The sequence below is a fragment of the Lepidochelys kempii genome, chromosome 1 (assembly GCF_965140285.1).
Source record: "Lepidochelys kempii isolate rLepKem1 chromosome 1, rLepKem1.hap1, whole genome shotgun sequence".
NCBI classification, from domain to species: Eukaryota; Metazoa; Chordata; order Testudines; family Cheloniidae; genus Lepidochelys; species Lepidochelys kempii.
In genome coordinates, this window is record NC_136380.1 from 320,035,839 (window position 1) to 320,059,621 (window position 23,783).

Below are 23,783 nucleotides of genomic sequence, written 5' to 3' on the forward strand. Positions count from 1 at the left end.
CAAGTCACAGGCAATAAATAAAAATTCACAGTCCCATGACCCGTCTATGATGTGTACTATATACACCTGACTAAATCCTGGGTGTTCTGGGGGATTCCGGGGGTGTAACTGCTTCTCTGGAGGGAGCAGGGGGGAGGTCTGGGGGGAAGATTTAGCAGACAGAGAACTGAGAACTGCACCTGCCACACCTCTCATTCAAATTAAAGGTGGGGAAATGCAGTAATCTCTTTGTTTTTAAAAATAAAGAAGTAAAAGTGAGGCATTTCACAGACTTTTTTTTAGAGAACTCACCAAAAATACAAAGCACAGAGCAACTACAAAAGGAAAAGGAAAAAAAAAGTGTGATTACAAATAAACTAGCCAGTGCATCAGTTGAAACTATGAAAGCTACTCATTTATTAGAATTGTATAGTCCAGAAGCTATTCTAGCATCCAGTTCACATAAAGTTGCGAACAGAGGCTACTAACATGGGAGTTTTGGAGGGAGCAGCTGCATACTTCGTGCTTGGAGGAAGTGGGACTTGGCAAGTGCTGCATTTGGTCCACGTGTGGATTGTTTGGTTGACTGTGTGTTTGACCTCTGTGTATGGCAGGGTTCGGTTTGTTTACCTGCTGTGTCTGCAGGTTTGGCCGATCACAGCTCCTACTGGCCATGGTTTCCCGCTCCAGGCCAATGGGGGCTGTGGGAAGCGGCGGCCAGCACATGTGATGGTGATCGGCAATGAATGTGACATGTTTTCTTTCCTGACTGAAGACAAAGGGATTTCATGTGCATGAAGTGCAAGTTGGTGGCTTTGCTTCAGGAGATAATTCTTGGATTGGAGGGGCAAGCAGAGATGCTATTCAGAATCAGAAATGTTGAAGAGTTTCGAGACACGCAGTTTAGGAAACACCAATAATCCAGGCTCAAAGAAGAATGGAGCTTGCCACCAAGGAATCAGAGAGAGAAGTCTAAAACAAGGCTTGATGGCTCACAGTGATAAGAGACAGGAGGTCACAGAGGCATTCTATGTGGCTGGAGACACATGGGGATAGGCAGGCTGTGGACACCAGAAAGAAGATGACCATAAGGAATTCCACAGCTAGAAGTTTCAAGCCAATACCCAGCCCATAACGTGAAAACTATGGATGATACCTCTAACAATCCAGCTGCTACAAGGGAAAGGAGAGATAGGGTGGGACACACATGTAGATGGCAGCTCAGCCCATGCTTGCCCATAAAGAGTTCTCCAACTCTCCACGGAAGACAGATATTATCACTAATGCACTAATGCCACCATCTCTCCCTCTGTACCTGCTTCTTACCTTCTTGTGATCAGACTACTATTTGAATTAGCTAGGACTGCTACTTTTCACTTCACAACTTGTCCACAGGGTGGAGAAGACAAGTGAACTGGGAAAGAGCATGTGAGTAAGCCAGCAAGTAAGGGACATCATCAAGTTGCTCTAAATATGCTGAGACACAGTAATTAGATATATAGATTACATTAGTGATACAGTGAAAATACTGTAATACTGAAATGTGTTTGCTCAGAAAAGTGACCCTAACCCCACATTATCAGTTTTGCAGTCACTTTTCAGAGTACAAATACTTTATAATATCAGTGTTTTTCTATATACCACTTCAATATAACCTTTAAACTCAATTGCAATTGCTTATCTCTTAATATTTTTGTAATCAAATGTACTCACTTTACAAGTAAAACAGATATTTTTTTCAAGCTGCCAGCCTTGCAAACTCAGCCTGGGCTCTGAGAGTCAAGCTGGGTTCTTTACATCTCACTCATCATCACTAGCAATAAATGTTCTGTAGCCTTCAGTGACACCTGTGCAATTCCATTGCCTTCAATTTATTATGCCAGTGTCACCTGTACAACTCCTGCTGCCTTCAATGGATTTTCACAGGTGTCAATGATTGGTACTTAGTAAATATTCCTGTCAGTGGTACACCAGATGGAAAAGAATGTAGCTCACTCAGTCATAGCAGCAGGAGCTTTCCAGTGCTGGAAGGAGTAAAGGTCACTGCAAACTGATTTTAGTTACCAGAGTAGATGTATAAGAATGAACACATACAGGGTAAGGAGGTGCTATTTTTACATAGCCAGAGCACTTTAAAATAAATTTTAAAAAAGAGTCTTTGCCTAGAGTTCCCAGTTAAAGTGGGTTAGAAATTCTATGAAACTAAAATCTTTCGCTTTTTGAATTCTATTACTTTTCTGCGATAACAAATTTAACATTTTTTTAATTGCATAGACACAATTGCTCTATAAATACATATAATTACATCTTTTTAATTATTTGATTTATGATTTTGAGACCCAAGTAGAATTGGAATTAGAAGTATATCTGAGATAGAGTCTACTTTTAAAAATTGCTTTGTTTCTTTTAATGGAAATTATGATCATTACGTATAACATAGAAGATGACGATGGAAATGGATTTTCTACCATTCTAATCTTCAGCCTCAAAAGACGAGTGTCCTGTATGTGTTTATGAAGATAATGTGGAATCTGAACATCCCTTCACGGAAGAAAAATCATCAGATCATATAAACTTCTAACAGACCTTATAAACTCTAATCAAGCCACCTCTTAGCCTTCTCTTTGTTAAGCAAAATAACCTGAGCTCTTTGAATCTATCACTTGAGGCATGTCATTCTTGTGGCTCTTCTCTGAACCCTCTCCAATTTATCAACATCTTTGTTGAATTATGGGAAGCAGAACTAGATAAAGTGTTCCAGAAGCAGTGACTCCGGTACCAAATATAAAGGTAAAATAACCTCTCATAAAATAACCTTTAATCCATTTAATGTGTGCCCCGTTAATTTTATATCATTCTAATTTTTTAACCAAAATGCTGTGCGGTACCAAGTCAAACACCTTACAGACATCTAAGTACATTATGTCAACACTGTTATCTTTATCAACCAAACTTGCAATCTCCTAAAAAAAAAATCTAGTGAGTTTGACAGGATCTATTTTCCATAAACCCATGTTGATTTGCATTAATTACATTACTCCCCCTATAATTCTTTAATAATCAAGTCCCGTATTAGCCACTCGATTATCTTGCCCAAAATTGATATCAGGCCTATAACTACCCCGATCATCCCATTTAGGCTTTTTAAATATTGGCACAACATTAACTGTCTTATAGTCTGCTGGACATGTTTAGGGTTTTTCTTATCTGACCCAGTGATTACAGCAAATTGATATACAAGGGGAAGTCCAGCCACTGAAACACAGGATCTGTGGGTGGCTCTCCAAATACTTTTGCAGAAGATGGGGTGCTGTGCTCCTCCTCTCCCCACAAAGGTGCTGGAACCAGGGGTGTTGGGGGTGCTGCTGTACCCCCTTCTTGAAGTGGTTTCCATCATATGCAGCTTTTATTGTTTGGTTCAATGGGTCTCAACACCCGCACTATAAAAATTGTTCTAGCACCATTGACTCCCCCTCATTTTAATTCCAGAGTCTAATCCAGTAGTTGCTCCCTATGACTTATCTTCAGATTGCACACCAATGGCCAAGGAGCACTAGTCTAATGGTTAAAGGTATGATGGGGTCTATTCCCTTTCCTGCCCTAATATCTTGTTTGACCTTGACAAATCATTTAATTTCTCTGTGCTTCTGTTTCCCTGTCTGAGAAATAAAGGTATAATACTTTCTCACAGGGTTACTAGCAAGTTTAATTCATTAATGTGTGTAAAGTACGGAGAGATTATTGGGTGGAATGGAGCTATAGAAATGCAAAGTATTATTAAACTGTCCATTATTTCCCTCTGAAATTAGACCCTTTTGTCTAAGTAAAATTAATTGGTATGACAAGATCATTGAAAACCTGCAAGTACAACATAAAGACTACCTATTATGCTGAGGCTATCATCTGACACTGTGTACTGAAGATACCGTGGCTCAGCAGCATTCTGGCATTGCAATAAAGTATTGTTTTGGCTAGTTTGGCTCATTTTAATACCTATTCCAGTGTGACTATCAGAAAAAAAAAATATGTGAAAGGAGACAGGGAAGGGCCCAGATGTACCTCTGAGAAATCATTACCAGCTTGTCAGTTAGAAGTATACAGCTTTAGTGCTGGGATTTTGATGTGGGTTACAGCACTTTATTTGAAATTTTTCAGCAGACATCCAAAACTTTTAAAGTTTAGGTTTTAAATAACTGCACCCAGAGAGATGAACTGATCTGAATTGTAGAAGGTTATGAAAAATATTTAAAGAACTGAAAAAGAGGCTCAGGATTACCTCATGGGAATTCTGCTACAATAAGAAAAGAAATATCGGAAATGCAGCATGCTGGTATAAGTAAAAGAAAACCAAGATGAAGACAGACAGATCTTGACAAAGTACTTTATAGTTCATATCAGGTCTACGATGTCACAGGTCCTGGGGAGCAGAAAGTATGTTTGAGGGAGACAGATACAGTGCTAAAAAGAGTGGCAACACTGGAAAATGGCAAGGATAAGCAGAGGATGTGCTAGTTTCACCCATCGTTTTAGCCACGTCAGCCAAGAAATGGAGTATTTGTAGAAATTCAATCTGCTTCCTGCCTAAAACCCCAAAACACGGTAGACACACCACTTGGTGTGAATATCCTTGAGCACAGAGGGATTAGCTAGTGCAGGGAGCTATAGTTTAAGTTCCTCCACATCATTAGTCATGCTTTCAGTGATTCTGGACAGGAAAGACTGGGCATTGCCTTTTAACACAGATGTGCTGCTACTGTGTCACAGCATTGTTTAGTCTTCCAACTCTCAGATCAGCACAACTGACATCAAGTTCTGATTATCTGACTGGAGGAAAAGAAACAATTACTTGAAAGACTGAACATAGAAGTGGTGGGACAAATTTTACGCTAACCCTGATATGGTTATGCATCTTTATATATGGATGTTCCACAGTGTTCACTATTGAGTTTTTAGGTTGTAATGGAGGGGTGCGGGAAACACCTTGAAGTACACAGAACAATGCATGATGGAATAAATACCATCAAATATAGTATTTGTTCTCAGGTATCAGGTTTAGATACCAAGGTGATGAGTATGCCATAAAAACTATAGATCAACTGATAGAAAAGAGAACTGAATGACTTTGAAGCCAGGTGATACTATCTACAAACAAAAAAATTTTAAAGAAGAAGAAATGGAATTCCTGAATAAAATGCTCAAGTTATATTTTATGACCATACTAAAGAGCAGACACAGTGACAGTACATGGAGGATAATACATGGTTGCAAAACTAAATTCCAGTCTGTAATTCAGCTTAGGTCTGATGATCTCATAAAGCACAAAAGCACAATTCAAACAATTCCTGAATGACAATGAATAACCGAATTCCAGCTTCACTATTCCAGCTAGAATCAGAATGCAACATACAACAGCAGAACAGGATTCTTAATTCTGTATTTTACAATCTGCAGGTGAAAAATGTAAAAAGCTACAATGGCAGCAGTTACTGACTGTGAAGTTTAAATTGATAATTAAACCAAGGAAAGGCTGCTATACAAAAATAGGAGATTTAAAAGGTTAATGAAGCTGTAATAAAGATGGAGAGTTGACTGTGTATTTTAGAGGGACTGGAAAAAGAATGTAAATGACACCAGAAAAGGAGGTTGATTAAAACTGTTCAGATTGAACTTTAATATTAGGCAACATATTCCACTATTCAGCAGAAAACCCAGTCTAAGTATGAAGAAAAGGAGTACTAGTGGCACCTTAGAGATGAACAAATTTATTTGAGCCTAAGCTTTTGTGAGCTACAGCTCACTTCATCAGATGCATTCAGTGGAAAATACAGTGGGGAGATTTATATACATAGAAAACATGAAACAATGGGTGTTACCATACACACTGTAACAAGAGAGTGATCACTTAAGGTGAGCTATTACCAGCAGGAGAGTGTGTGGGGGGAAACCTTTTGTAGTGATAATTAAGGTGGGCCATTTCCAGCAGTTGACAAGAATGTCTGAGGAAAAGTGGGGGAGGGGGGTAATAAACACGGGGAAATAGTTTTACTTTGTGTAATGACCCATCCACTCCTAGTCTTTATTCAAGCCTAAGTTAATTGTATCTAGTTTGCAAATTAATTCCAATTCAGCAGTCTCTCCTTGGAGTCTGTTTTTGAAGTTTTTTTGTTGAAGAATTGCAACTTTTAGGTCTGTAACCGAGTGACCAAAGAGATTGAAGTGTTCTCCGACTGGTTTTTGAGTGTTATAATTCTTGACGTCTGATTTGTGTCCATTTATTCTTTTACGTAGAGACTGTCCGGTTTGGCCAATGTACATGGCAGGGGCATTGTTGGCACATGATGGCATATATCACATTGGTAGATGTGCAGGTGAACGAGCATCTGATAGTGTGGCTAATGTGATTAGGCCCTATGATGGTGTCCCCTGAATAGATATGTGGACAGAGTTGGCAATGGGCTTTGTTGCAAGGATAGGTTCCTGGGTTAGTTGTTCTGTTGTGTGGTGTGTGGTTGCTGGTGAGTATTTGCTTCAGGTTGGGGGGCTGTCTGTAAGCAAGGACTGGCCTGTCTCCCAAGATCTGTGAGAGTGATGGGTCGTCCTTCAGGATAGGTTTTAGATCCTTGATGATGTGTTGGAGAGGTTTTAGTTGGGGGCTGAAGGTGATGGCTAGTGGCGTTCTGTTATTTTCTTTGTTGGGCCTGTCCTGTAATAGGTGACTTCTGGGTACTCTTCTGGCTCTGTCAATCTGTTTCTTCACTTCAGCAGGTGTATGGATATTTTTCACAAGTATTGTGGGTGGGGGATCTCAAGCTGTGATCTATTCCAAGCACCCTTCCTGAATTGCTCAGGTCACTAATTGCATGTTTACTGGACAATGACAAACACCTTTTATATCACCAAATCACCTTACCAGGTGTTTGGCCCCAGCTGTGAGTTTTCTATTTTACAGCTTTTCCAAAGTCCTCTTTCGAAATACATAGATGACAAAAGTACACTTGTCATCTGTTGCCACTATCTGTTAAGCAGTGGCAGTGCATTCAGTGTTGTACATGGCACAAAATTATTAACCGCTTAAATGAATTAACTCAAATACACAGAATCATTAGTATACAAAGCCAGCACTTAAAAGCACATTGGTGCTTGTTAGGGGGCTTTTTCCTTCATCCACTTATTCCCTGGTCCTTGTCACATGAACAGAGAGCAACAATACCCGAAGTCCAAAGGTGCAAACAATTCAATGTTTATTGGGGTGAACTTCCAGCAAGCATGATTCCAGTTTCCTTCCTTGGTGTCCCCCTTCCCAGCTCTGACACCACAGAGCCTTACCTGTGGCCCTGTTCCCATTCCCCCCCCCCGAACAAAACATTATTCCAATTCCCCACTCCCATTCCCTGTTCCCATTCACCCTCTCTCACTTCCTGATTGACTGCAGACTATATAGTAAAACTTCAGTTCTGCTTAGCTATACCTTAACCAATAATTTTCCTGAAATTTAACTAACCAATCCTAACATATTGTAACATGATTATTTAATCAATTATATCCCACCACCTTAATTAGTTTACACCCAGCAAATTAATTATACAGCAGACAGAAACAATCACAGAAGCAGACAGAGACCATGCAAATAAACAATAGCAAAGTGGGAACTATCATGACAAAACAATACAGAAGTGAGGATTTCACATCCCAGCTATTGATAAGTGAGTTCTTGCCAGACAGGATGCTATCAAACTAAGTTTCCTTTTACATTTTCTAGGCACTTCCCTTTCTCTGGAAGTGATGGGCGCTATCAGGACAGGATTGTATTCCTAACAGCCCAATAGCACCTTATTTCAATGTGACTAGTTTGGAATGTGAGGATGTGACCATTTGCTTCCCATCTTAGGGCTGCCTTTTCTGCTTAGCCAAAGGCCTTAGCATAAGAACAGGGCCGCAGACTGTCACAGTAAGAGAAGGCTCTTACACCAGCAGACAGTGATTTGATTCTTTCTTTTATACCTCCATAACTAGCTAAGTGATAAGAATACACCTAAATTAGAGTATAGGCTTTTACAGACAGGCCTGAATATCTATATCCTAACAATGCTGTTCTGCTTCCCCACCTCCTCTCATAGAAAGTGAGTGATGGGGTTTAACCATTAGTATCAGCCCAAAGTAAGACACGGTACTATTCAGAGGGAGCTACTGGAAGGAACTGTGCCTCTGAGTTAGGGATGGGAGCAAATTACTTGCTTCCTTTCCTATGCCTGAACACTTTACCTGGCTGGTGAATAGGGAAGCATATCTAAATATCACATTTATTGTCTCATTGTTCAAAGGGGTGTAAGAAAGGAGGGTATCAGGCAAAGAGCCACTGCTCTCCCCTCTCCATGGCAGAACTCACAACAGCAATGGTTAGGGGCAATGTAATAGGTTTGGGTTAACACAGTAAAGGTTAGGACTGATCTCTATCTTAGCTATTTCTATAGTCCCTCTCCCCCACATCTAGGACTCTACAATCAAATAAATATATATTTATTGGGTCAGTCTCCAGCCTTCCCTTCCCTGCCAAAGATGCCATCCTTGACTGCACATCTCTGAGTGTTCCCACAAACTTATTTGTGCCTGACTCCGTCCTGTTGTATGTATGGAATACCCACACTGTATTAGTAAGTAAGGTAGAGCCCTGTGCAGGACGAACGTAGCGCCCAGCAGCAGGACTGGGATCCCGCAGGCTGACATAATAATGGGAGCAGGATTAAAGAATAGTCCCATGCAGCACTCTACTGTAAGGCCACTACCCTCTCTTCAGGACCCACATCTGCCCTAGTGCCTATAAGAAATTAATTAATAATGGTTTGATGGGCAGTTAGGGATCGTTACAAACGTAGACAATCAGGAAAAAACATACAAATATATCTTTCTGTAGAAAAACTGTGTATCTCTGATTGTCTCTCTTCCTCTCCCCTTTTCATGTTACTTATTTTCTCAGATTGCAAACTCCATAAAACATTTTTATACAGAATCTAGCACATAAAATGCTATATGGTGGGACTTGAACACTATCGGCACCTCTGAATGCTAGTGTAATATTACTGTTAAATGATGATAACACTAGCTGTTTAATTCTGTTTTGCTGCTATTTTGCCTAACACAGAGACTGCAACAACATGCCTAGAGAAAAAAGGGGAGGTGGCAGGTGCTAAAGAATTTTTACTGGCCAAAGCTCTGGGTTTATCACAGCTTTTCTATCTCCAAATTAAAGGGGAACTATCTCAGAGGACGTTAAAGACCTGACACATGTGGTGCGATGATGACATTCCTAAAACACAACTGGATACTGTTCAGCAAACATTGCCTGGAACTGATGTACTGACCCAGAACCTGGAAAGTGGCCAAGTTGTGCTCAGAGCAGTTTGGTGTGTGTGCAGATGCAAAAAAAGAAGTCACCTTTGCACATCCTACCCATTCTCGGAGTGTCCATCTCCAGGTTGATCCCTAATATATATCAGAACAGACTCAAGGTGATTCTCATCTAAGCTGGTTGCCAGTCGCCTTAGGGGGTGTGGTAAACCCAGGACAAACAGTGTGGTAAACCCAGTACAAACAGCTACAAAAAAGGGAGGGGTAGTAATTAGTCCCAGGGGATTAAAAGATCTCTCCCTGTCCACTGAGAATAACCAGGGGAAATAAGGTTCAGCTGGAAAAAAGGGGTTGCTGGGGAGCTAATTAGGTTCAGCTGGCTACTACTGGTGGAGACCTTTTTAAACCCTCCCCAGCTTGGAAGGAGAGAGTGAGAGAAGGAGGGAAGCTGCTAGTAGGCTAAGGGTAGTAAGACACCGAAGCAAGACAGGGAGGCTACACTTCTCCACCCCAGAAAGGAATGAAAACAAACACAAAGGGTCTGATCAGGGAAAGGAATAACCAGACCCTGTGCTACCTGTAAGGATTTGCCTTGCTGAGGCCGTTGTCTCCAAGGCTAAAAAGGACTGAGTCTGCTGAGAAGAACAAGGTACTTTGCCACAGGGGCTATTCCAACTACTAGGGATTGCCTAGGAATAGGTATGCATTCAAAATACCTCCTTTTCCTAGTCATGCTCCTGCAGCCCAAGAAGGGATAGGGAGTGGTGGTGGAGCCATTATATTGGCTCTCCACCACCAGAGGTTTACTTTCATTATTTAATAGCAATATTACAGTAGCATCCACAGTCCCAACAGGTTCAGGGTCCATTATGCACTGAGTTATACAAAGATATTAGAAAACTTCTGCCTCAGTGTAAATGCAGAATTTTCTCCAGTGTCCGCTGGAGATGTCTTTAGGGCTGGTCTGCACTCCAGGAATGACTAATATCCTTAATATAACTCCATATCTTTAAGAATTTTGTCACTTACTCCATAATTACTGACAGTTCCCTGCAGGGACCGTCCTAAGTTCTGAGGAGGTTGGAGATAAGGCTAGGTGAAGGAGCAGTGGGAGTTAAGGGAAAGGTAAAGGTAAAGAAGGGGGAGTTCTGGGGTCAAGCATTGAAACCAATCAAGATAAGAAAGGGAGAAGGGCTTGTGAAAGGTCTTAGTCATAAACAATATTGCATTATCTTGTCGTGTGAGGATATACCTCAGAGAAGAAAATGGGAACAAGAGACGAAATATATATGAAAGGAATTCCTGTCCCCAACTAGGCCCCAAGCCACCCACACAATGTATATATGTAATATATAGAACAGTGGGGCAGAGAAGGGGGGGTGACTCTCTCTCCCATTCTATAAATGTTCTTCTTATACAGGGGGAATATATTCCTCAGGGAGAGGCTATGTATGATCTTCATGCTGTAGCATTCTAGAGGAAACTGAAGCAGGAGACCCTAAAATATATTTTGCCTGATGGACTGGAGATTTATTTAGACATCTTTGATGTTTCTTAATGTCATGGGTTACTTGCTAACGTAGGCAGAATGGACAGGAGGAATCTGAATGGACCCACAACCATTCCTGTTTCTTGCACTGGAACATGCTTGATGGAAGGATATGTCATTTAAAATCAGGACATCTTCACAGTGAGATTCTGTTTCCAGATAATAAGTTCTGAACATATGGTTTACACATCAAAAATGGTCCCTTTGTACTTAAGACTTGCTACATGGTGAGATTTATTGGCATTACTATACCAGTATAATTATACCCCTATGGTAATACTGCCATAACTCCTTGCATAGACATCCTTATTTGGAATGACAGTCCAATTTTTTCAGTTTAGCATATGTCACTAAAACCAAAAAAGGCCACTGTTATTCCAAATAATGCCAGTAAATTTCCCCATGTAGACAAGCCCTTACTGTTATTCTGCCCACTATAAAAGGAATCAAACGACTCAACCTGCAGCAACAAATTTTCCCAGGGTTTTCATATCTGCAGGTCACAGTGGCCATTCAAGAGGTGAAACTGTCACAGCTGGATGCCCTAGTGGACACTTCCAGGGCACGCTTCCCAAAACTATATTTTTTATCTCTATTTTAGATGCCTGTGAGATCTCTGTACCTTGCTTCCATCTCTGCCTATATATCACAGTCTTTCCATGGATATTTATAGTACACTGAACAAAGAATTTAATGGAAATAAAGTTAAACAAATGGCACAAACATGGATGGTATGATGCAATTCTTGAAGATTTTTTTGTTTTCACAGTAAATCTCTTACTTAAAACCCCAAATTCAAAGGATTTTACTGTAAATAGAATAGAATTAAGTAAATCACTTTCAAACTTCTAATGGGAAGGGTTTTTTTTAATGCTACATGTATGTTTATTTCAAACTTAGGGTTTTTTTCCATTTTGCACATGCTTACAGATGAATGCTTATCTGAGCTTGGAACAGCATTTGTGGGGGTGGCAGTAACCATATCCGTCAATCATTATATCACTGCTGGACTGTTACAGTATTCAACATTAAATCCAAATGCTTTATGTTTCATGTAGCACTAAACAATTAAGCCCAGCAAGCTATAAAGAAAGAGACTGCAGTTTCATGCAAGGCACATTGAGCCAGAGTCTCAGCTGGTACAAATCAGCGTAGCTCCACTGACTCCAATGGAGATATGACGATTTACACCTGCTGAGAATCTGCCCTTTATTTCTTTAAGAACGGATATTATCCAAGATTTCTTTCTGCATACCCTGAAATGCAGTATGCAGTGAAAAAGGAAATCCGTAATATCTTATCATCATATCACAAAGTGCCCAAAATAAAGGATACACCCTTTTTTCTAATCACTTAAGGACAATATTGATGCTACGTTGTTTGAAATCACTGCTCTGTGTATAAAATTGTTTTCATTTGTAAACAAACAGCAACCCCATGTCCTATTAAATTTACAATTGTTATTAAGCAAACATCAGAAAGCTCTGGTGCATTCAAAAAATGTTAATTGGAAGTCAATGGAAATACTGTAAGTAAAAATTAAACATACACAAAAAATCTCTTCAATCCAACAAGGATACAGGAAAGAGAAATATTGCTGTACACAGTCAGATTCCATCTTAACAAGACAAGACAGCTTCATTTAATGAGAACAATTCAAATAATTACTTTTCTGTTAAGCAACTACAGTGAAAATGTATTAATTTTCAAGATTCAGTTGTGTCATTAGATTGATTCACGTGTTGCTTACCACTAAGCCTGCATGTGCTTAAGTGTAGGAATGTACAGAATTTAGAATTGCTACAGCATAACATAACCATGTAAAACACTAAAGATTTGTGTAATCACATTAGAATGAAGAAACAACACTTTGTAATTTGCTACCTGTTATAAATGGGGTGGGGGACCCCAAACCTTTGATCATTTTCTTTGGAACATTTGTACAATATGACAGTGGCCATTTAAAATGAATACAGATAAGGGATTTACTTTTTTTTAATTATGGAAGTGTAATCTTCTCCACATCTAGTTTCAGAATGATGGCTAGAGGCTATTTACTTAAGTGAGTGGTGAGCACTAGGAGGGGTGGATAATCACATTTACTGCAGGTATTGTATATATGTATAAAATTATCCTAAAATGCCTTTAGCTTTGCATAAATACACAGAATTTACTCTCTTTTCATCAAAAATAAGCTGCAACAATATGGAAGAAATCAGGTGTCTGACAACATTAAATTGCCAAATGTGTTTGCAAGCAGAGGTGATATTTTGCTACCAATACACTGGCTACATGCTACCAAGAAAGAACAATGCTGATTTGCATTAGTATGCTGTGTTCCAAGTTTTAGAAAAAGTGCTTACAGCTTGGAATAAACAGTTTTAAACCACTGAAATAAATAAATAAATAAATAAATTTAACTCTAGATGAAACCAGAACTAGCAACAATCCCACCAATATGAATCCTGCTCTGTCTATGGACATGCGACAAACCCACCATGACAGTTGTCAGCTTGTTGGCAGACAGAGAAAATAAATCCAAGATTGTATGAGCATCAAGTCAAGGTAGAAACTCACTGGTAGGGAAAGCAAACCTCTGGAGTACTGAACTACCAACATCCATGCTTTCTCAAGAGTGAAATGTTGGCCCCGTTGAAATCATTGGGAAAACTCTGATTGGCTTCAGTGGGGCCAGGATTTCACTTTGGGCATTTTGGATAAAAGTAGTTATTACATTTCCAACTCTGTTAATCTGGCACCTTTTACCAGCACTTTAAAAACTAACCGTTGGATTTTACTCATTATCTCAATAGCCCTTTCACTTGACTGTCCCTTATTAATTTTCCCCTTGTATAGTCTTGAAGGAGAAAAAGTGTTAATCTGATAATCTATTTATTAATTTGTGAAGCAAAATAAATCATTTTGTTTAAATGCACAAATGCATATAGAGATTAATCCATAGAAGCATCTTCACACCTATTATATTTTAAACCTCAGCTCATTGAGTATAGATCTAATTCATATGATCACTATTCTAGTTTCAGTATTAGTCCTGAAACACAACCAACGAAGTAGGACAGAGTCAGTCAATCAATGTCAGAGAAAGCATAATCAGCCATTGATTAGAGGAGTTACATGAGTTTTTGAAGAGGAAAACAAAAATAGTCCCTACATTCTTCTCGGTACATTCTTGGACGTTAGCTTTTGTCTTGCGCTTCAATAGCAATTTCTCACAAACATTTCAGGTTGACAACCCATTACTGAATGTCAAAAATTTTCACACACTCCCCTTCCATTTCTCATAAAAGAGTAAATGATTCAATGATACCAATCATAACCCTATATAGTTTATTTGTGTGTGTGTTTCAAGAAGTTGACAGAGAATATTTGACCTTGAAGGGTAAAGAGATTCAGGAAGTGAGATTTTCTGTGCTTTAGATTGTACTATAATTTTCAGTGCCTCATGGGCCCCTCCCCATTGCCTTTTGTGACCTCCCTGGTGGTCACAACCCACCAGTTGAGAAACCGTATTCTAGAGACTAGGTTTACCATGTGTCCCTGAAAGCCCAGAATGTCCTTTTTTCAGAGCCTGAATCCCTCTAGGTTTTGACAAAAACTACTGTTCTCTCTGTGGTTTTAGAAACCCCTGAAAATCGGTCAACTGCTTACCAGCTGAGCTGGTGTATGGCTAGCACCAAAAACATACACACACACGTCACGTTGTGACTCTGCTCTTCTTCCCTTCTCACAAGGCCTCTCAGTAGTCCCCCTGCTTTCATGCATAGGAGAACTCTCATGAGTGACAATGGAATTTAAAACTGAGGACACTAAGTGACATAATGTATTCCAGTTTTGTGCCAATACAGATATATGATGAGAAAGTCTGGATAATATGCCAGCTCTTGGTAACATATTCAAATGCAATAACACAGTTCAGTTCTTTAAACTATGTTCAGTGTTTATATTGATCAATTTGTTATAGATAAAATTGATCTAGATATATAATTATAGATATAGAAACAATGGTGTTAAAATGCAGACTTTGGGCTGCCTTTCATCAGGCCCTCTGACAATTTAACCCTATCACTTTATATTCTGGTTGCTCTATTTCATCATTTAAAAACATGTAAGAAAACAATACCTTGCAACCATCTGCTGTTCACAAGAATAATACCTTCTAACTCATCACACAAAGAATTATCTTCAGAAGCTAATCTTTTAAATGACATATTTGGTTGAATGCTATACAGAGGGTGCGTGTAATGAGAATGAATGTAGCAGGTAAAGCAGTTATATAAGAGAATGCCTTCAAATTGAGAATATAATCAATGTCAAGCAGTCAGGAACAATCATCATTGATGGACACTGGATATTACAGTGCCTGTTGAATGCTGTGATTCGTATATGTATTGAGAATTACAGTACCATTATCTGAGAAATTAATTCTTTCTTTGACATGAAATTGGGGAGGGGGAAGTAAAAATGAGCCCAACCTATCTAATTCCCTCTGTTTTAGTATCAGACAAGGCTTATTAGATTCAGATGATAAAATCTGTTTGGATAAACCCTCCAAATCATGAATGCTTATTTTACTCTTTTGATGACACTTCTTCACATACATGCCATCCCTCCTTTTAATCCAACATAATCTTTCTCCATTAGTATGGGACCTCCTCATTTTTCCAGCTCCCCCATCCTGCTATGCTATTGCCAAATGCATCAGATCTTTAGATTGATCCTGTCATAAATATAAAGGGAAAGGTAAACACCTTTAAAATCCTTCCTGGCCAGAGGAAAAACCCTTTCACCTGTAAAGGGTTAAGAAGCTAGGATAACCTCGCTGGCATCTGACCAATGAGGAGACAAGATACTTTCAAGGTTGGAGGAGCGGCGGGGGGGGGGGGGGGGGGGGACAAAGGTTCTCTCTGTCTGTGTGTTGTTTTTGCCAGGAACAGAAAAGGAATGGAGTCTTAGAACTTAGTAAGTAATCTAGCTAGATATGCGTTAGATTTTGTTTTCTTTAAATGGCTGATAAAATAAGCTGTGCTGAATGGAATGTATATTCCTGTTTTTGTGTCTTTTTGTAACTTAAGGTTTTGCCTAGAGGGATTCTCTATGTTTTGAATCTGATTACCCTGTAAGGTATTTACCATCCTGATTTTACAGAGGTGATTTTTTTTACTTTTTCTTCAATTAAAATTCTTCTTTTAAGAACCTGATCGCTTTTTCATTGTTCTTAAGATCCAAGGGTTTTGGGTCTGTGTTCACTTATGCAAATTGGTGAGGATTTTTATCAAGCCTTCCCCAGGAAAGGGGGTGTAGGCTTTGGGGAGGATTTTGGGTGGAAAGATGCTTCCAAGCGGGCTCTTTCCCTGTTATATATTTGTTAGATGCTTGGTGGTGGCAGCAATAAAGTCCAAGGGCAAAAGATAAAATAGTTTGTACCTTGGGGAAGTTTTAAGCTAAGCTGGTAAAAATAAGCTCAGGGGGTTTTCATGCAGGTCCCCACATCTGTACCCTAAAGTTCAGAGTGGGGAAGGAACCTTGACAGATCCCATGATGTAAATTTAGCAATTCTTTTTCTCATTTTCCACTCCTTCCCTTCTGTCCTGATCCAGTGTTGATGCTCTTTGTAGGCATCTTCATCCTTCGTTGATGTTCTAAACCCACTGAGGGTCTTAGCAGTTCTGGCCTTTCCTTTATTTAGTATTTTGAGGTAAAAATATAAGAGAGAAATAGGCCCTTATCACATTAAAATATATATGAACTGTATTAATCTATAGTAAGCTAATCAAATATAGACCAAGTTCACAAGGAGGCATACATCAATCCTTGAGGATGATAGATTATCTAGGTTTAGTCACTATTGCTATTTATTTTATCTATCTAAGGTACTCCTATGGAACCCAATATTGTAATATCTGCATGCCTCACAATCTTTAATGTATTTATGTTCCCAACACCACTGAGGCAGGGAAGTGTTATTGTCCCATCTGTAAAATGGGGAACTGATGTACAGCATGCTCAATGTCATAAAGGAAGTCTGGGTGGAGCAGAGACTTGAACCCATGGCTCTCAGGTGCTAATTTAGTGACTTAAGCACTGGAACATCCAAGAGACAGACAAGATAAAAGAGCTGTGTTTCATCTAACAAATGAAAAAGATTCATTGGGTGTATCAATATTCATATGACTTATAAGTTTCAAGCTCATGGATGTTATAATTCAGAGGGGCAAAAAAGACCCTGTCTTTGGAATCACATTTGATATAAATTAGTTTGGGATTTTTAAAGAAATATAGTTTGCTATTGCTTCAGACTTCTTAAAAAATTAAATCCTCTGCTAACAAAACAGAAACTAAGTTTTGTAGATCCTTAGATCTCTCTTATATTTTATAGTCCTTTGTTAGCTTAAATATATACAATATGAAACAGTCAAGTTATGACTATCTGAATGTTCCTATTATCCACTGAATTTTAAAAGCTGAATCTAAAGGTCATTGGAGTCAATGGACCATCAAAGGCTTTGGATCAAGCTCTATATGCATAGCTACTTCAGACTTTTCCTACTTTTCGAATACTACATAGTTTAATGACTCATGTAATTATGTATTATGTAACACCCCCTTCCCCTGCAAAAAATACCCTGCATGTTAATAGTTCCATACTAAGTGCTAGTATGATACACTGTAATGGAGTTAAGGACTTATTATTATTAAAGTTTTTAGGGGGTCTCCATTTAAATCTGTGCTCTGATCCTTTGAAAATAAGTCAAATTGTACACATGAAAGCACCAAAGAATAGATGAAAAGAGAGAAAGCTACAAGTGAACAAAAAGCATGGTCGATATTCCTCGTTTAATCTACCCTATTATGTTGAGGTGTTGAATCCATACCAGATATCACAGCACATATTATCATATTATCAGTTAGGAACTGAATTCTTATGAGTGCCAAATTCATCATGGGGTAGAACTGGTGTTTCAGCTCCAAAAACAAAATTATCTTTTCTGTATTAAGTATCCACGTAAGAAAAAATAATAGAAAGATGCCAAACTGTAACATATAATTTTTTCTGGGAGAGTAATAAACATTAAAAAGCAAATACTGAAGATTGAAGAGTTGGGTAAAGTTTTACAGTAAAATATATTTTATTTTAAATGTGTAGATTTAAGTTTGTGACTAAATACAAAACGCCACATCGAACTACAGCACTTGCCTCTCTCATTAGGAGGCCTCCTTATTATTACTGTTTAATTTTAACATTGAAGAATCTATCTATTCAACTATTTTGCCAATTTGACTCACTGGACGCCTACTTCATCTTCACATCTGGATTAAAATAATCCCCCTTCACTTAGCAGTTAAATTTGTGATGTCAGCCTGGTTCCTATTAGGCAAAAACAAATAAATAACAACAACAACATCATAAAAAACAAACAAGCAAACAACCCACCACCTCTCACAGTTTAGCCACTTTCTCAGCCTGCTCTGGCAAGGTCCTAGAAGGGAGAGGTAGGGACGGTTACTCTTCCTCTCTGACCCACACAGAGGATCTCTTGTTGTCAGCACTGTTGATCTCTTTTCAACCCTCTTCCAAGCATAGAACTTCCATTGTTATGACTGGGATTTAGACACATGCAATGAAAGCAGAATATGGACATCTGGGGAAAAGTTTTACATCTCCTGAAACATAATCTACTTGAATGGGATTGCCTAGGGGATATAAATCGGGGTAGAAATTGGTCCCCATGGGAAGATCAAAGGGGATTTTGTTCCAAGTTCAATAATTCTGTTATTTGAACAATGTGCTTCATTTAATATTAAGGGCCAGATTATTCCAACCCTGAGTAGAAGCTGATATGCAGCCACCCTGAGCAGGGGAAGTTCTAGCAGCCATTCTAGACAGCGCTTTAACATTGCCAATGTAGACAAGCCCTTAAACTTGTATGCACACTCACTTCAACACAAGTTGAACATCCATCAGAAGCATCCTCTTCATCTCACTCATTTTGATTCACTCTCAGACTCACTCTGAAGACTACAATTTATAGCAGTCCTTTACAAGGATTAAAAGCACAAAAGGAGCAGGTCAAGAAATACATTTACAAACATTAGACACTGTGTACACTGAACACAGTGATTCTCAAACCTGCAGGCCGCTTGCGGCCCAGTCAGCACCTAGTTGAAGCCCATGTGACATCCTTAGGGTCATACAGGTAGTATACACATTGTGTGGATGCAGCCCACATAACACCTACAGAGCTGCAGATGTGGCCCACAATGATAAATAGGTTGAGAACTACTACAAAGTTCCATAAACAAAAACCTCTGCCTGAAATGGAAAAGCTAAACTTTAATTTTCTGGTTGCTTTGACAAAATAAAAATGTGTGCATGTATTATTTTTAATATTTCAGGAAGATGGATAATAAACTAGGACTTTAAAACTATTTCTATAATTCCTTACCTAAAATAGAAATTTAAACCTTTCCCCTCCTTTATACTGCCACCCTTTTACCCCTTCTTTCCCCCCCAGTACCTCCCCCCCCCAAAAAAATAATTCTGAGAATGAATATTCAGCTAAAATGGCTGTAGCTCTGGCAGGAATATGCAGATTTTCCTTCTGTTTTTCCTCTCCCTCGTCCAATCAAGACAGGTTTGAACCCAGGGTTTTCATGAACAAAGTTTTACCTGCCCTGACTTTTCCATACATGAGACTGAGTTGGTATGTTCATTGGTATGATGATGAACTACCATACTGGAACACAGCATCCTATGTGATGAAATCTGAGATTAGAAGACTCTTCACATTTGGATAGCACATTAAGGTTTATAAGCTTTAACTCTTGCTCTGGTGTGAGGACTTCAAATGAATCATAGACTAAAATGGCCCACCAGCTCTAAGAGTAAAGGCTTTTGCCGCTTGAGCTGACAGAGAGATCATTTAGCTGGTAGCAGGGTCCTCACTTTTGGTTGTTTTTTTTTAAACAAATAACTAGTTATCAACATCCTGCACTTATCCATATGCACAAAGCTAGTATTGTTGACTGTTTAGGGCTCATTATATTTGTAGATTTTTATTGTACTGGTTTTTAAATCAAGGCACCCAGCGGCTTCACCCATGGCCACCCATACAGATTCAAACTTATTATATTACTCTATTATTCATGAATTTTCCCCTTAATTTAATTATGTTTGCTAGTCATTAAATAGAAGCTGAATACATTAAACTGAGTGAAAGGAGCTGTTTGTTACCAGAACACTCAGTAATAGACTGAATGGATGTAGTGCTACAGAACTCCATGTTGCTGACATGTATAGAAGTTGACAGAGTTAGTTAAGTGAGTATGTTAAGCATTCTTGGGTGAAAGGGTGTATGTTTGCCTCACTCTATGACATGCTATCTAAAAGTGGGTCATGCATACCCAGTGAGATTAAAAACATTCTTACCTTCTCTCTTTCTCTTGAGAATGCAGACAAATAAAACACTAGCTTATGAGCCTCCGAGGAAGAGGACTGGAAACTAGGTGTCTGATCCTGCCATGTCTCTGGGAATGTTTATATTAGGATTTTTTGCTTAAACTTTCCCATTGTTGCTATCGCCACTTCACTTCCACTGGTGGTAGCAATGCTGGGAGAACTTGTGTACACAAAGCTCCAGGCAGCCACCAGGATTTTAAAGCATCAGATAATCAAATCTTGCTCAGAGAAAGCCTGCACAGCAGGGTGTCTAAAATGCCACCAGCTGAAAGGCATCTTGCCTACATCAGCACAGCTACTGCTGCTGTCACTAGCGGCGCAGAACCAGTGGTAACTATGGCGGGAAATCTGGGGAGGGAGAGGGGAATCTAATCTAGACAAGTCATATGGGAGTAGTCACACTGGGAAGAACTATTGTAAAGGGTTTCAGAGTAACAGCCATGTTAGTCTGTATTCGCAAAAAGAAAAGGAGTACTTGTGGCACCTTAGAGACTAACCAATTTATTTGAGCATAAGCTTTCGTGAGCTACAGCTCACTTCAGGGTTGGTCACGATGGACAGGCTTTTCAAAAGCACATAAATGATTTGAGAGAACAAGTACCATTAATTTTCAATGGGACTTATGCTCCTAAATCATAGAATCATAGAATATCAGGGGTGGAAGGGACCTCAGGAGGTCATCTAGTCCAATCCCCTGCTCAAAGCAGGACCCAACCCCAATTAAATCATCCCAGCCAGGGCTTTGTCAAGCCTGACCTTAAAAATGTCTAAGGAAGGAGATTCTACCACCGCCCTAGGTAACGCATTCCAGTGTTTCACCACCCTCCTAGTGAAAAAGTTTTTCCTAATATCCAACCTAAACCTCCCCCACTGCAACTTGAGACCATTACTCCTTGTCCTGTCCTCTTCTACCACTGAGAATAGTCTAGAACCATCCTCTTTGGAACCACCTCTGAGGTAGTTGAAAGCAGCTTTCAAATCCCCCCTCATTCTTCTCTTCTGCAGACTAAACAATCCCAGTTCCCTCAGCCTCTCCTCATAAGTCATGTGTTCCAGACCCCTAATCATTTTTGTTGCCCTTCGCTGGACTCTCTCCAATTTATCCACATCCTTCTTGAAGTGTGGGGCCCAAAACTGGACACAGGACTCCAGATGAGGCCTCACCAATGTCGAATAGAGGGGAATGATCACGTCCCTCCATCTGCTGGCTATGCCCCTACTTATACATCCCAAAATGTCATTGGCCTTCTTGGCAACAAGGGCACACTGTTGACTCCTATCCAGCTTCTCGTCCACTGTCACCCCAGGTCCTTTTACGCAGAACTGCTGCCTAGCCATTCGGTCCCTAGTCTGTAGCAGTGCATTGGATTATTTCGTCCTAAGTGCAGGACCCTGCACTTATCCTTGTTGAACCTCATCAGATTTTTTTTGGCCCAATCCTCCAATTTGTCTAGGTCCCTCTGTATCCTATCCCTACCTGCCACCGTATCTACCACTCCTCCTAGTTTAGTATCATCCGCAAATTTGCTGAGAGTGCAATCCACACCATCCTCCAGATCATTTATGAAGATATTGAACAAAACTGGCCCCAGGACCGACCCTTGGGGCACTCCACTTGATACCGGCTGCCAACTAGACATGGAGCCATTGATCACTACCCGTTGAGCCCGACAATCTAGCCAGCTTTCTACCCACCTTATAGCGCATTCATCCAGCCCATACTTCTTTAACTTGCTGACAAGAATACTGTGGGAGTTTTAAACATCCCACCCCATATGTCCAAATAAAGTAACTGAGTAGAAATGTGCCAAACATGGAGGACAGGAGTATTACCCTGTACAGAATACCCTGTTCCCATATTGTTTTCTTAGACAGTACAGTATCAAGAATATTCAGCTCAATCATATGTTTTATTTAAAATTGTTTTTGCTCCTTTTTTTTAATGTAGCCAAGTGTTGCAACTGCATATATAGTAACATCACTGCACTGGTCTTTCACTGTAGGCTTACTTTAGGTTCAAATCTGATTTAATAAATCTCTGAACCCAGTTTGGTGATTAAATCTGGTCCTTAGACATGGCCCAGCTGGTCCATGATCTGACTCATGTAGTTAACACTAAATACACAGAAGAGAGGCAAAGCCAGAGTAGAGATTCAGTTAATAACAGCATCCAAAATGGTAAATGCCTGGCATTATTGCAAATGCTTATGGTTTATGAACCCCACATTTTCATTTCTGGATATAAAAAAAAAACATTGTAAAAGCTGTAACAAGAACAAGAAGTTCCCAATTATTCTGCTATTTTCGAAGTACTATGAAGTGCATTAATTAAACCTGATTTCTTTTACTCTGAATTATTGACTTTCCAATAGTCATGTCAAAAAAAAAAAAAGAGAATTATGTCCTTACAATACACAAAAATTTGGTTACAACTTTGCCTCAAAGTTCAGCACTGAACTAATACATACTGTGGACTTCCATCTAATACCTTTTTTCCAGGTGTAAAGTAAACCACAGTACTGAATTACAACTGCTTCCAAGTTACGGCTCTACAGTAAGTGCCAATCACTACTAATATAATGGAAGGTACATTAATAGATGATGCCAATACTCTCTGAGCACCTGCAAGTACATTAAGATGACTTTGTAATGCATCATTCCTGCCTATCATGTAATTAAGTTACACGTTGCAGTATACAATTTCATTAAAATGGATTAGCACAAATATCAATGCTCAAGCAAATGCAGACTTGCAAAATGTGTAAGTAAGTCAATAACATAAATACAGTGTCCTAGTAACAGGACAGATCAACTACCAGAAGGGGCCTCTTCAATATTGCCATTTAATTGCCATGCATAGTGGGGTAACAGAGGTTATTTTTGTAAGAAGGCACATCTATAGATGGGACTGCCCCTTTGTGATAATTCCTCACTATACTAACATATGGTGAGCTACATTTTGTTACTTTTCTGAAATTGCATTCTTCCGTATATGGGCACTGATTTCCGGAGATGACATGTTACATAAAGGCAAAGGTGAAAAGGAGCACTTATACAATATGAATTAGCTAAAATAAGGTAATTCACAAATGGACTAGCAGTCCATAGCAATACACCACAGAGTCAGCAAAGAAGCTGTCACATCGATAGGAAGAAAATGAGATTTGAGGGAAAGATAAAAGAAACCTGATTCTCTACTTGGTGAGAAATTATGTGTCTAAAATTAGTGTGGTTTTCATAAAGGACTTGGTCATGTACCTTTCAATACCAAAATATTAATTTAGCCCCCAATACTGTGACCTTTATTATTTGTGCCCCCTCCGACACCCAATGTCTTACTCATGGGGGTTTGCCTGAGTTACCACTGAGTAACACACACTTACTAGTGGGTTACATAAGGACTTCTGCATTTGGCTCATAGTCTATGATATG

The 23,783-nt window shown here is 39.3% G+C and overlaps 1 protein-coding gene and 1 long non-coding RNA gene across 15 annotated transcripts in view; one reads left to right on the forward strand and one right to left on the reverse strand.

Moving 5' to 3' along the window:
* The window catches only part of TAFA5 (TAFA chemokine like family member 5), a 592,559-nt gene that overhangs the window by 173,804 nt on the left and 394,972 nt on the right, over positions 1-23,783 (reverse strand). The gene's annotated exons all lie outside the window — the stretch shown is intronic.
* The window catches only part of LOC140905295 (uncharacterized), a 56,137-nt gene continuing 48,144 nt past the window's right edge, over positions 15,791-23,783 (forward strand). Inside the window, exon 1 of the long non-coding RNA XR_012156811.2 lies at positions 15,791-15,853. This is a non-coding gene — a long non-coding RNA (uncharacterized LOC140905295). The remainder of the gene's footprint in view (positions 15,854-23,783) is intronic.